Here is a 14,737-nt window from a genome sequence, read left to right as displayed (position 1 = left end):
TCCTTGAGGAAGTGTAACTTTTAGAAGTTTGGACACGCTGTTTCATTTCCCCTATTTCTGTGTGTGCCCACAGATTTTTCTAATTGTGTTTGTTATTCCTCATAAAGAACAAAGTCCATAGTGACAGGATACAAACTGACATTTTAAAAATGACCTTTTAGTCAGTGTTCCTCAAACTTTTTTGATCTAAAGACCCATTCTAAATTTACTCTACCTTCCGAGCATCGCACTCCGCCCTCAAGCCACCAAGTTGGTGCAGAAGAAAACAGACATCTCACACAAAGTTGCATACACGTAGTACACTGCTACATGTGAAAGATTCTGGACTATAACACTGACATTAGATAAGAACTAGAACAAGACATCTCAGATTACTTCTTAAAATCCACCCAGTGAGGGACACGAATACAGAAGCAAAATAGGTACTGCTGTGTCGTGAAGATCCCATGTATTAACTGCTATGTAGGTAGCAGAGACGTTTGAGTGACAACAGTGCTGACCTCTGACAGTGAGTGAAACTGACTTCCAGCTCTGTCTGCTCTAATTATCAGAATGTGCCATGGCCTCCTCCAGATGTCTTGCATGCAATCAATTTTCTGAACACTTCTGTCTGAAGTATTTGAAGGAAGCTTAAACTATGGTCAAAAGCACAAACGTCCCGATGTGAACAAATGTCATCCGTCAGATGTCTACTAAAAATCCTACTATGCAGAACCACATTTATAGGTTCCACCTTTGCAAATACCACTGTCACAGAAATGGGTACCATGTGATGACATGGCGGCTTGCCCCTGCCATCCCTGCAGTGAGGAAGGGATTTCTTTGGTTGCTTTCCTTCTGATCTCTGCTCTGCTCCTTCTGTGCCCACGGAGTGCATTTTTTGAAGGGTCAGGTTGGCACACCGTTTGTACACAGGGTGCAGGGGAGTCCCAGATGATAGGGCATTTACCATGGTCCCCTTTTCACTCCCCCTCTCTCATTGCCCCTTGTGAGGCAGATGACGGTTCCCACCCTTTTACCAGAAATGAAGGTGGTCTCAGAGAAGTTGTAAGAAAGAGGTCCCATGTACAACCTCTTTCTCCACCTCAGGGCCAAGCTACTATGTTTTCCAGGGTTCACTGACCGATGGAGCTGACTTGGTCAGTTCTACTTTGTCCCAGGCCATCGGCTCTCGTCCTCAGACAGGACAGAATTTTTTGTGTTCTGCAGCTGTGAGCACCCACCTTCCCTTTCCAATTCTGCCCCATTCTCCCCTGATGCTCTCAGTTAGAGTGTCACAGTAGCCAGGGCAACCAAGCAACTGGCCAAACTCTCACTGGACAGTGTACCAGGCTGAAGTGTCGCCCACATCAGCTCCATCTGAAAGGCAGCGGACCACCCAAGCCCTCGTCCTGGTTCAGCTTTGGGATCAAAGGGCCCCACCCTGCCAGGCTCCTACACACTTTGCTCCTAGACACTTTGTTATGATCCACAGCCGTCCCACTTCTAGGAGTATCAGGTCAAGCACAGCAGTGTCACATAGTCCTTGTGACAATGAGGTTGAGCTCCACCTGTCATACTGAGAAGTACCATCAGTAGTACACATACCGCTGATTGAAAACCATGTCTTGGAGGCAAGGACCTATCTATTGTATGTAAGGATGTAAGGTTTTATTAGAAAACATTAAAACAGAGGAAGAGGCAAGGATAGGGAGACAATAATGAGGCTGACAGTTGGGAATTATGATTAAAGTGATTGAAGAGTATGTCATTGAATGCACACAACACAGCAGTTAATGTAGGACACAGTTTTTACCTCTCCCTTAAAAAAAAATTAGTAAGCATCTCCCCCTTATGGTTGTAGAGAAAAGTTTTTAAAAAGTGCCAGCATTATATTTTGAGATATTAATATCCAAATGGAATTTGTATTCTGAAAAGTCAACTGAAATCTGAGTAACTGTGCTAAATATAGAATTTTGTGCAAAAGTACAGTATGGTTTGTCTGACTCCTGAGTAACGAATCTGGGTTTCCTTGATAGAGAACTTTACGGCAAAGGACACGCTCACTTTTTTATAAGCTTATCCGCACATAAGTCTTTTCCCCACCTCATTTCAAAATCTCAGTCACTAATACACTGCTGTTTGCTGTCAGTATTTGGTGATAAAAACAAAGTGATGAGAAAAGAAATCTCATCCATATGGTCTTGTCGCATATACTCTAGAGACAGAGTCTCATGAAACATACGCTACATGTTTTTTTAAGACAACCAATTTTTCTCTGCCTATATGAACCTCCCACCCCATCACCATATCCGACGGGCTCAGAACAGTAACATATTGTTACAAATTCCCCCACATAACCCAGAAGTAAGAATCGTGCTATTAGGTTTAAGTTCCTCTGCTTGACAGAACGCTGGGATCTTGTAATGTCTTTCTAATATTTGCTTTATTTACAAAAACATAAAACAGAGCATGAATATACACTCCTACAAGGAAGTAGATCTGCAAATCCATATCCATTCCCGCTGCAGTCCAAGATGGCTTCGCCTTTAGGTGACTCACAATGCTCTCTCTCTCTCTCTCTCTCTCTCTCACACACACACACACACACACACACACACACACACACACACACACACACACGGGTGTCTCATTCAAAAACACAAAGATGTTCCCAACTTTCTCTCCTCCCTCCTCCACCTTTACAGTCTAATGTAAAGATTAATGTAAAGATTGAGCTAATGCTTTTAATCTTCCAAACAGTCAGCTGATGTTTCTCTCACCTGCCCTTATCTCCTTCAGTTCCAGACATGGGTCTCATTCAAAAACAGATGTTACCAGCAAGATGTTCTCATCTTGTAACCATTAGCTCCCATTAATGTAACACTAAACTGACTATCAACCAGCAATCTGCCTAACAGAAAAAAAAAAAGTTGCCAGCAATTATCATAATAGATGTCAAAACACAGAAATATCACACACACACACACACACACACACTCATTCTCACTTTTTTGTAAGCCCTGGACACCAACTGAGAACGACAAACAAAAGAAGACTGCTACTTTTCCAGAAAATTTTCAAATGCCAACTTTGGTACAACACCAAGAGGACAACGCTCTAATTAATGTACAAAAATAGTAAAGGCAGCTAGCGTGCCCGTATGGGCACGCTAGCGCTGATTGCCAGGCTAAACCCCCTATCAGCCGGCAGCAGGGCTTTGCTGCCAGCTGATTGGCTGGCTGGCCTTGGGGGGGCGGGACAACTGAGCCTGATCTAGCGCGCAGGCGCTAGACCCGGCTCAGTTCCGTTCCTGGAAGCGACCGAGCAGGTCGCTTATCCAGGAGCGGAGAGAGGCTGCCCCACGACGGGGCTTGAGGCGCGGAGATCCGCGCTTGCAGGCTCCCGTCACTTCGGGCAGTGGGTAGCCTCTCTTGAGCTGCGCGCTCTGCGACTTTAGCTCCGGGGCTCAGCGTCGGAGCGGCCCCGTGAGAGCTTGAGGGGGCATCCCGCTGCGCGCTCTGCAGACGGCGTCAGGGGGGGTGACCCGCTGCACGCTCTGCAGGGTGCTATCGAAGGGGGCGGCCCGCTGTGCGCTCTGTCTGAGCGGCAGCGGTAGGGGGCGGCCCGCTGCGCGCTCTGCCGGCCGCGGGGCTGCAGCGCTTCGCAGATCTGCGCACCCCGCGGCTGCGGGTGCAATTTGGGGGGTCCGGTGGGGCGGCAGGCGCCCGTGGTGGGCAGCCGCCCCACGTTCCTCCTGGGGCGGGCCTGCCTGTTGGGGCGCATTTTGGCCGCCATTGGGGGGGTGCCTCGTGTCTGGGCGCCATTTTGGGCCCTGCCTCATGGTGCTCCGCCATTTTGATTATTTAAATACAGCCTGTCGGCCATTTTGTGGGCCCCAACTGCCAAAAGGGTCTCTTATTTTCAGAGTTGGGCAACTTCCAGTCACAGCGGTCTGCTGACACAGCGCGGAAGGCCAAGATTCCGGACTGCTGAGGCGTATTGTATCCAGTTAAAACTTAGAGCACAGGGGGCGGGGGGCCCCACTGGGGATATTCCTTCACTTGGGGGGTGGACATGGGGAAGAAAGCCCAGAAGTCGGGTGGCAAGGCCACCAAAAAGACAGCTCTAGCATGGCCCCCTCCCCTCCCTTCCTCCTTATCGTATGATGAGGAGTAAATGCCACAGTTGCAGGCCTTGGCTTGCTACGACGTGAGACAAAAAGAAAAGGCCCGTCGAAAGGCGAGGCAGGGGGAGGCTGAGGCTCGCCCGCATAGTCGCACACCCGGCAAGGAGGCCGCGGGCTCCGCACGCCTTATGGGCAGTGGAGGCATTTTAGGGTGGCCGCATGGCACGGGGGGGCCCATAAGGGCCCAGGGCCATTTTGTTACTAGGCAAGGGCCAGGCCTGGTTACTGCTGGACAGGGAGAACACCTGGGAATTCTGGGTGTTGTAGGCTTATACCAGGGGGAACGCCCGGGAGTTCTGGGTGTTGTAGGCTTATAACATGGAGAACGCCTGGGAATTCTGGGTGTTGTAGGCTTATACCATGGAGAATGCCTGGGAATTCTGGGTGTTGTAGGCTTATTCCCCAGACTTTGAGATTACAGTTGCCAAGCATTTTAGGGTGATTAGTGGGAAACCCAGGCGCTTATTCCCAATGCCCAGATTCAATACTTCCGATCTATTTCACCTCCTGCGTAGTCAAATGCTCATGCCCACCTGACTTGTGCAGGATGTCAGATTTACATTTCCTCAGGAAATGTCCTTGTTTTGAAGCCAGAAATGTCATTTTATTGCATTCGGAGGGAAATCTGTTAGGCCCTTTCCCTCTTTGCATTCTTGGTGTTAAAATAGGTTATGATAAAACTAGCTCAAAGATATAATAGCACAAATCCATAAACCCTCTGTCTATGTTCACAGTGCAGAGTCTGTGTGGGAAGACAAGGAAGGCATTCCTTGGGCACCTAGCCGGGCTGCACCAGATCAGCCCTGGTCTCCTTGGGGGCCTCCTTCCTTCTGGCAGGGGCCCAATTACCCCCAGTACCCCTGGGCCCTGGGTCGGACGTATCCCTGTCCCAAATCTGGTCCCAGGGCAAGCAGGGCACCCCCCCCCCCAGTGTGATCATTATCCTGCCACGGCCGACACAGAGTTGGACCAGCAGGATGTGGACTGGGGGGAAGAGTCATTGGGATTGGTGGTGGAGAGGGAGAAGCCTACGGTTTCGTATGGCATCATCGCCATCCCTCTGGGCTCTCACCTCGCCATGTCGGTCAAGGAGAAGATATGGCGGGGTGACTTTGTGGACATGTTCAGTCTCCTTCACATTGAGCCTGAGCCTACCCCCAAAGTGGGAGACCCTGTGCGTGACGAGGAAACCGTCAGGCAGAGGAAGATAGACAAGAATTGGACCAATTGGCCGAATGGGTTCATTGTCTATGCTGGGGTCACTGTCCAGTTGCACCCCAAAAAGGTGGGGAAACTGTTCAAATACCTGGACATTATTCATCGTGCTTTGCGTGATCATGCTGGTGCGGCTTGGATGGCTTATGACCGTCAATTTCGCATCAGAGCCGCGCAGGACCCATCTTTGGACTGGACTATACCCCAGTGGGAACTCTGGGTGCAATTAGTCCTGCCGGCTAGGGCAACGTTGGGGGATAGGGTGGATAGCGGGCATTTGATTGCTCGTTCCAGACCCGAGCAGCCTGCGTCACCTGAGGGTGTGCAGTGGGTTCAATCCCCTCGCGCTTGCTTCCAATTTAATGCCACTGGCAAATGCAACAGGCCAGGATGTTCGTTTTCCCATGGCTGCCCCATGTGTGGGGCTGGGCATCCCGTGGCAAAATGTCCACGGATCAGTGGACCACGGCAAGGTTTCCGCCCTTTCCGTGGTAAAAAGCCGGGTGGTGGACCCTCAACTGGTGTTGGCAAAGGGCCCGACGCCAATTGAGATTCCCTCCTTGGTTTACTGGCTGCAATTTTATACAGATCGTTCTGCAGCCAGAGTATTTGAGGGTTTTCAGCTTGGTTTCAAGATCCTAGCCCCGCCTCCAGTTAGCCCCACGTTCACTTGCAACCTCCGGTCAGTGACTGACATGGAGGAGGTGGTGCGAGGTAAAAATAGCCAAGGAGTTAGAAGCGGGTAGAGTAGCTGGACCGTTTGCGGTTCCTCCACGGAGGAATTGCAGGTATCCCCCCTGGGTGTGGTGCCTAAAAAAGCCCAGGGCCAATTTAGACTGATTCACCACCTGTCCTTTCCAAAGGGTTCCTCCATAAATGACGGGATACCGACCCACCGGTGTTCAGTCAGATACACTTCTTTAGACAAGGTGGTTGCCTGCCTCAAGTAGTGTGGCCCTGGGGCCTTGATGGCCAAGGCAGATATTCAGTCTGCCTTTTGATCGCTTCTAGTGCACCCCCAGGATTTCTGCCAGACAATAGGGCATTGCCAATGGGGTGTTCAATTTCCTGTTCGGAATTTGAGGCGTCCAGTACATTTTGGAATGACTGTGCGTTTCAGAACCGTGTTACGATCCACTGCCCACTACTTTTTATGGGACCATCTGGGTCTGGCGTCTGTGCTCGGCTCCTGGGTGACTTTACAGTGCTGTGTGAGCAGCTGGAGGTCCCCCTGGCACACGAGAAGACAGAGGGCCTTGGCAAGCTCACCTTTTAGGTATCGATTTGGACTCGGTTACACAGACCAACCGCCTGCCAGAGGACAAATTAGATAAGCTGATAGGGATGTTGACTAGCGCCCTAGGGTCCCGGGTTATGAATCTGGTTAGAGTCTTTGTCAAACAGTGTCTTGCTGTCACCACTGTTTTATCAGCCAGACATGAGCCGGGGCTTGAAGATAGCATGGCCGACGCTCTCTCTCGATTTCAGGGGGAACGCTTTTGGCTGCTGGCCTTGCGGCCAGGCTGTGTCCAGATCCCAGGCCCCCACGGCTGCTTTGGTTAGGTCACGGTTTGCCCCCCCCTGACAGAGTCCTTCAGTGGGGGGACTGTGTGTCACGGTCTGGGAGTTTATCCATAATATACCAGTTAGGGCGTGGGCAGTGGATTCAGTTGTAACAGGCTCCGAGCCGGTGTCTTTGTCCAGTATCTGTCAGGGAACAGTGCTGCTTAATGGCTCCTGCAGGAGTGGGCCCGCTATTCCGCCACGAAGATCGCCCCACCCCTTCCCCTTTACCAGTTTCGGGCCATTTATTAAACGAGCGCAGTCTCAATTAGGCCTGCGGCCTGAATTGTTTGGGCTGCATTCATTTGGATTGGGGCAGTATCCATTTAGGATTGGGGCAGCATTCATTTAGGATTGGGGCAGCATCCATTGCGGCCAGCATTGGTTTTTTCCCCCCAGGGCATCAGGCGCATCGGTAGATGGCGCTCTGGTGCCTTTAAATCCTAAGTGTGGAAAGGTGCCGCCAGGGCTCTGTGTGCAATGCCAGCAGGCACAATGTGTGCACTGCCAGGTTGGCACGATGTGTCGGAGCCATGTAGGCCCTGTTGGCAGCGCTCAGTGAGCGTGTGCCACGCCAGTGTTGGCGAGATGTGTCAGAGCCGAGTAGGCTCTGTTGGCAGTGCTCAGCGGGCGTGTGCCGCGCCAGTGTTGGCGAGATGTGTCAGAGCCGGGTAGGCTCTGTTGGCAGCGCTCAGAGGGCGTGTGCCGCGCCAGTGTTGGCGAGATGTGTCAGAGCCGAGTAGGCTCTGTTGGCAGCGCTTGGAGGGCGTTTGCCGCGCCAGTGTCGGCGCAGGGGGTAGGTGGGGTCCTGTAAGTTAGCTAAGGTGGACCAGGTCACTGTCCGTGACTGGCCATGGGAGTGAGTATTAGAGCGGAGGAAGGATTCCTCCTTTCTCTTGGCCTGTCCAGTGAGCTTATCTCTCGATGTGCTTCTTTTTCCCACAGGTCCGCGAAGGAGCTGCCCCGCCAGGGTCTTGATCTGCGGACACTCCATAGTTTTTTGGGCCTGGAAGCATGCCATGTCATCCAGTTTCAGCTCTCAGCTGGCGCTGGGTGATGTTGCACACATTGATTGGTTGGCCAAGAGGGGTATGTGTTGGGGCCAATTTTGCCCAGCCATTTTGGAGTACATTGCTGGTAACCCCCTGCCGCAGGTAATCATGGTGCACTTGGGCGAAAACGACTTGGGTCAGAGGACGTCCATGTCCTTGAGGCTCCAGGCCCGCAAGGATTTTGACTCATTAGTCCGTCAGTTTCCCGGGATTACTATCCTGTGGTCTGACATGCTGCCTAGGAGAATTTGGCACTGGGCGAGTTGTGTAAAAAGAATTGAGGTAGCACGAAAAAGGGGTCAACGCTTACCTGGGCAGGGTCGTCACGGAGCTTGGTGGAGCAGCTATCCATCATCCCAGCATTGCTTTTGAGGAGCCTGCTCTTTACCGTGGCGATGGGGTTCACCTTTCTCCTATGGGTTATGGGCGCTTTCTTTCAGAGTTGCAACAAGGCTTGGCCCTCTTTTTGGGTGTAGGGAAGGCCAAGCGCGAGGCTGACCTTCCCTTGTGGCGGTAGAAGTGCGGGGTGGGTAGACAGAAGACCTTCTCCGGCGTCCAATCTAAGCCAGCAAGGGCAGGGGTGAGCCAGAACCGCTCTTTGGATGCTTGTCCGGCTCGAGGAGGCAGGCTGGCTAGCCCCTGGTCTGAACTTTGGGGCCTTGCAGGGGTGACCTGAAGGCAGAGTAGTTTGGCTGGCTTACCCTCTTTGGGCGACAGTGAAAGGCGGGCTTAATAACAATTGAGCTGCGCCTGGAGTTGGGTGGACGCCCCATGAGACTGGGGGACGTAGACGGCTAGGCCGTTTCCCCCATTTAGAACCCCGCACTTAGTTTGGGTATTGTTTCCTATTTTGCCTTGTTGCGCTTGTTGTAAGTTAATAAAGTGGCCCATTTAATCCCATACCTGTAACAAAAGAAGACTGCTACTTTTCCAGAAAATTTTCAAATGCCAACTTTGGTACAACACCAAGAGGACAACGCTCTAATTAATGTACAAAAATAGTAAAGGTTTCTAAGGGCAAATACAAATTTATTCAGTTTCTAAATGGACTTTAAACTGAAAAGTGTTCGGGGGCGGCTAATTAGTGCAAGACCATTTCTTAATTTCTTTCTCTTCTTCTCAAAGTTTGCTAAGCAACTTTCACAGGGGGAAGGAGGTCCACAGCCGTGGCAAGGGACCCTTGACCTCACGCTGTGAGAGTCCACTCAGTGTCTGTAAAGAAGATCGAGGAGTTGTAACAGACTTGTAACAGACTTGTAACCTAGTTGCTAGATACTTGTGCACCCTTCCAAAAGATCACAGAAGAACACCTGAATGGCTGTCGTCAGGTAGTCCTTGTAATTTTACTACATAGTACATTATTTCTTTAAACAGTACTTACAGGCTATAATTTCATTACACTTAAACCAATTTCTGCCCAGCCCACATATTTGATCCCTGTAACGTATATGAAACGTTGGGCAACTATACCGCAGCTGAGCATGACAGGCTTACCTAAGACCACCTAGTAAGCTGATAACAAATACAAGTGTCAAGCCAGGAAAGTGCTGATTCAAAGTCCACCTTCTCCAGTACAATCCTATGCATACCTACTCAGAAGTAACCTCTATTGAGTATTCCCAGGTCAGTGTGAACAGAAGTGCAGCCTTTGCTCTCTGAAAATGACTTATTTCACAATGAATTAATGATGATTAACTGAAAGAGTTTCAAATAGACCAAATACATTTGGGGTGATCACGAGAGCCACTTTCAAGTGCCATCTCAAAACACTGTTTTGACCCAATCCCGTTCCTGGGAAATGCCAGCATACTGCCAGGTGCGCCACTGCAAAGACAGCCCCGCCTTTGGAGAAGCCACTCCACCAAACAGCTGCTGTACAGACACCGGTGAAGCAGCCCTAAAAGCCGTGTGTCACTGTCAGCAAGGTGAAGGTGGGCTGCTAGCACAACCCCACCAGTGGAGAGGCAGGAAAAGGATGGAGAAATGGGTGGGACAGGGTGGAACAAGGCAGAGTCAGTGCCACCAGATCCAGAACCCCCTGCTCAAGCTGGACACACACCCGGCTGGTGTAGCTCAGAAGAGTCCCATAGGGACCTATACAGCAGCCAGAACACACACGTAAACTGTACCTCTCTCACTGCCCACTCAACCGACCTCTACCAGGATGGTGCACTGAATTTGATAAACATTTCGCCAGTGGCCCTGCACTTTCAGTGCAGCAGTTGCATAGGATTCGGCTGTTAGAAATCTTGTGTGGCTTTTCGCAAAATACTTTGAGTTTTATCTATCCCAATAACGCTGGGAAAACTGGCGTTTGAGTTTTCATAAGCCCAACTTTTTCTTTTGTAAAGGTGACTCGTTATTCTTTGGTAACACTTTTTTCTCATAAATGTACATCTTCTTACTTTCCACAACAGGACATGACTTAATACTCCTGCACTTTGCTAAAAAAAAAAAAAAAGCAGGGATTGGGTAGTGTAATGTAAAACAGCTCCAAAAGAGCTGTTTATGTCAATAAAATTTTTGAAATGATACATACAGTGAAAATTACATTAATGTTCTTTTCTCTTTCTCTAACTAACGGGCAGCCCAATCCTGAGCTGCCTGGGGTGCGCAGCTGCAGCGGCACCAAGAACGGGTCCTGCCACATCCTGCGTACCTCAGCCTGCCATGGGCGGCGCCTTGGGAGAAGGGGACTTTCGTCCCCTTCTCTCAGGTAAAGGAAGCAGCCCCACAATGGGGCTACTCACTTTACCGCCAGGTAGGGCGCCAAGCCCCACATTCAACATTCAACAACATTCAACAAAACCTTTATTAGGCCCCACATGAACGCCTTGGATCCAGAGGAGCAGAGCTCTACAGGACCCACCTCCCTCCCTCCACCCAGTATGCCTCCCCCCGCCCCTTCTCTGCCCCCCACCTCCCCATCACGCCGCCTCCCTGCCCTCTCTCCACCTGCCTCCCCCTCCCCGGAACGCCCCCCCCGCTCCATGAGACCGCCAAGCAGCAGAGGACAAGTGCCCACCCAGTGCTTGCCCAGTGCCAGCCAGTTCTCTAAGGCTGCAATCCTAACCACACTTTCCTGAGAGTAAGCCCCATGTAACAAAATAGGACTTACCGTATTTTTCGCTCCGTAAGACACACTTTTCCCCCCCAAAAAAGTGGGGGGGAAGTGTGTGCGTCTTATGGAGCGAATACTGCAAAAAAGAGTGCACGTTGGGGACCTTAATAAAGGGAGGGATCGTCATGCCAGTTTATGATCCCATTCACCCTAATAAAGGGAGGGATCGTCATGCCAGTTTATGATCCCATTCATCCTAATAAAGGGAGGGATCGTCATGCCAGTTTATGATCCCATTCACCCTAATAAAGGGAGGGATCGTCATGCCAGTTTATGATCCCATTCACCCTAATAAAGGGAGGGATCGTCATGCCAGTTTATGATCCCATTCACCCTAATAAAGGGAGGGATCTTCATGCCAGTTTATGATCCCATTCACCCTAATAAAGGGAGGGATCGTCATGCCAGTTTATGATCCCATTCACCCTAATAAAGGGAGGGATCGTCATGCCAGTTTATGATCCCATTCACCCTAATAAAGGGAGGGATCTTCATGCCAGTTTATGATCCCATTCACCCTAAGAAGGGGGGATGGTTCAAATGTTATTCTGTTATAGTTTATTAAATATTTTATTACACTATTTGGTTCAGAATATTTTTTTTTCCTGTTTTCCTCCTCTAAAAAATAGGTGCGTCTTATGGTCAGGTGCGTCTTATGGAGCAAAAAATACGGTGCTTCTGAGTAGACCTGGTTAGGCTTGTGCCTTAAAATGCTTAACAGTGTCATATCCATCAGTACGTTATGCATGGACTTGGAAGAGTGATGATAGCAAATGCTTAATGAGATTCTGTCCTCTGTGGGCAGTATCTCATTTACCAAAGTGGTCATATGCAAAAGGGGGGGCAAAAAAAAGAAAAGAAAAGAAAAGCATTAAGTTTCCACAACTATTTGAGAATAAAGGCTGCAATCCTATATATACTTTCATGGAATTATGTGCCACTGAACAAAGTGGGATTTACTTCTGCATAGGATAGGGCTGCAAATGATGCAACATTTTATAGGCGCTCTTCCTTGTTCACATACGCTTTAGACAGGAATCGCTGTGTTTCTCATACAGCATGGAAGGAGAGAGGTCAAGCACTCAATTCTGTATATAATTCTGTCGCCAAAAACGCCTGCTGCGGATTTCCTGCCATGAGTGATGACATGTATATTTGTCTTTAAAATGTCCTTTGGAATATGTTTAATTTGGTACTTTTTCAGAGGTTAGTATCATCCAAAGTGGCTAACAGCTTGCCACATTTCATTCAGATTGAGTTAACATGACAAAAAATATATATACCCGTAATATATTTTATATATATTATATATCCTATGTCTGCTACCACACAATATGCTAGATCAGTGGAAACTCCTACAAGGGAGTTTGCAAGGGAATCAGGTAAGTGTTTGTATGGGCAGGGAGGGGGCAGCGACAGTGCTGCAGAGATTGCGGCACTGCCAAGAGGATTTTTTTTACTTACCTAGGGGGCAATGCAGGCCTCCTGCAGGGTCCTGGAGGCTTGCAGCCCCCTCAGATCACCTCTGCAGCTTATTTATCTCTGATCTAAAAATACTTCCTGTTTTACCCCAAAACTTTGAGATTTAAGAAAACACACATGGAAAGCTCTCCCCAGTATTGAACTTGATTGACCATTGATCCTGACTGGGCCTGGATCCATTCCTCCAGAATCACGTCAGCCAGAAGTTCACCTCTCGCAGTGACACTGTCTCCCCCTTGAAGTTCAAGATGAATAAAAGCAACCAGTCATCAAGCCATGTACTTTCAGATGAAGCTGTTTATGTGATTCTCACACAGGGGCAGATACAAGGGAAGGGACCATGGGTGCGTGCCCCCCCCAAAACTGTTGTGCCAGCAGGGAAGGGGGCCCTCCAGGATGGTGAACAACATGAGGCACCAAGGCAACACCCACTGGGTGGGGCACTGGTGAGATTGGCTGGAACGGGAGCCCAGGTCTACTCAGCAGATAGTACCCACAACAAAACCTCAGCCACAGAAGCCATCAAGTTCAACCTGGAGCCCAGGTCTACCCAGCAGGTAGACCTGAGCTCCAAATCCAGGAGGGAGATCAGGTCTACCCATCAAGCAAACCTCAGCCATGGAGGCCATAAGTTCAACCAGGAGCCCAGGTCTTCCTGACAGGTAGACCTGGGCTGCAAGTCCAGATGGCAGAGTAGATCTAACCACCCAGGAAACGACCACGGAGGCCATGTTAAATGGGGAGCCCAGGTCTCCTTGGCAGGTAGATCTGGACTCCAAGTCCAGGCAGGAGAGCCCGTCTACCTGCCCAGTGTATCATGGCCATAGAGGCCAAAGTTCAAACCAAAGCCCTGGGTTAATCTGGGCTCATGGCACCCCCCCCCCAACTCAACACTGGATCCGCCCTGTCCTCACAGGGTGACCCCTTATCCGCAGATCCTGTTATTTGTGGATTCACTTATCCATGGATCAGGTCTGCCCCCACAGCATGCATCGTCTCCAGGGGCAAATGGAATTGAGCTTCTTTCGCCTCTGGGGGGGGCAACCACCAGACCTCATGGATGGACGTTCACCCTTATCCGCGAGGGGGAGTCAGGAACGAAACCCCCGCAGATATGGGGGCATGCCTGTAATGCTACGCATATTATTTCAAAAATGAGCATGCATAAATCAGACCTGGTATTAATTTGTAAATTACTTCCCCCCCCCCAAAACTGGCAAATTAAGAGCTACCAGTAACTCTTGACGTAACTCTCATTGGGGTCACTTCTGAATGGTCATGCCCAGGATTGCATGATTGGTATATTATTCACAGGGCAGTCCTAAGCATATCTATTCAGAAGCAAGTCTGTTGACATTGAGTTTAACAGGATTTACTTCCAGGCAAGTGTATATAGGATTGCAACCTAAGAGACTACACTGGGGCGGGGGATCTCCACAATCCTTACCCTATTGTTCCTGTTTATATACAGTTATATTTTATCATGGTATAATTTATCTTCTGATAGTGCCAACAGAGCTTCAGGTATGGACACAGTCAACTAACAATACTCATTCCTGCGGGAAACTTTCACCTATAGTCAACCAGGGTTTTTGGGATCACTATTCCCCCACACCACAGAAAGATGCTTAGTTTAGCAACATTCATGTTTTTATCTTCCACAATTTCTCATCTGCAATTTATTTTTACCTAAATTATTTCTTTTGCCTATACACCACTTTTCCTCTGCTGCAAAGCATATGCTCTTCCTAAGCATACCTTTCTATTTTTGAACCATTATTCATCCAACAAGCTGGAAGTGTTGCTTGAGATAAATTTAAATCTGTATTCGTCTAGCTTCCATATTATTTCAGACCTCTCATTCTATGAAGATGTCTGTCTAATATGGTTTATTGCCATTACACCCAGCAGAGAATTAAAACAAAGGATTAAAAAGTTAATAAAGCTGTGTCTCTTAAGCCACAATATATTTTAGAAGTACCTGAAAGGTTCTCAATGCTTCCTGTCCCTGTTATTTTACTAGAAACAAGATCTCAGAATGCAATTTGCTGAACAGTCATTTAGTTCAGGAGCATGGCTTGGGGGACGATGACAAAATAGTAAGTACTGCAGGCGCTCAACACGCCATGTAAACGG

General features: G+C 49.2%; 1 protein-coding gene across 3 annotated transcripts in view; it reads right to left on the bottom strand.

Moving 5' to 3' along the window:
• Positions 1–14,737, bottom strand: part of HDAC9 (histone deacetylase 9) — a 518,896-nt gene that overhangs the window by 471,323 nt on the left and 32,836 nt on the right. The gene's annotated exons all lie outside the window — the stretch shown is intronic.

Source organism: Tiliqua scincoides, chromosome 5 (assembly GCF_035046505.1).
Source record: "Tiliqua scincoides isolate rTilSci1 chromosome 5, rTilSci1.hap2, whole genome shotgun sequence".
Classification (NCBI taxonomy): Eukaryota; Metazoa; Chordata; class Lepidosauria; order Squamata; family Scincidae; genus Tiliqua; species Tiliqua scincoides.
Note: the sequence above shows the minus strand (reverse complement) of the source record. Positions and strands in the feature narration are given on the sequence as shown.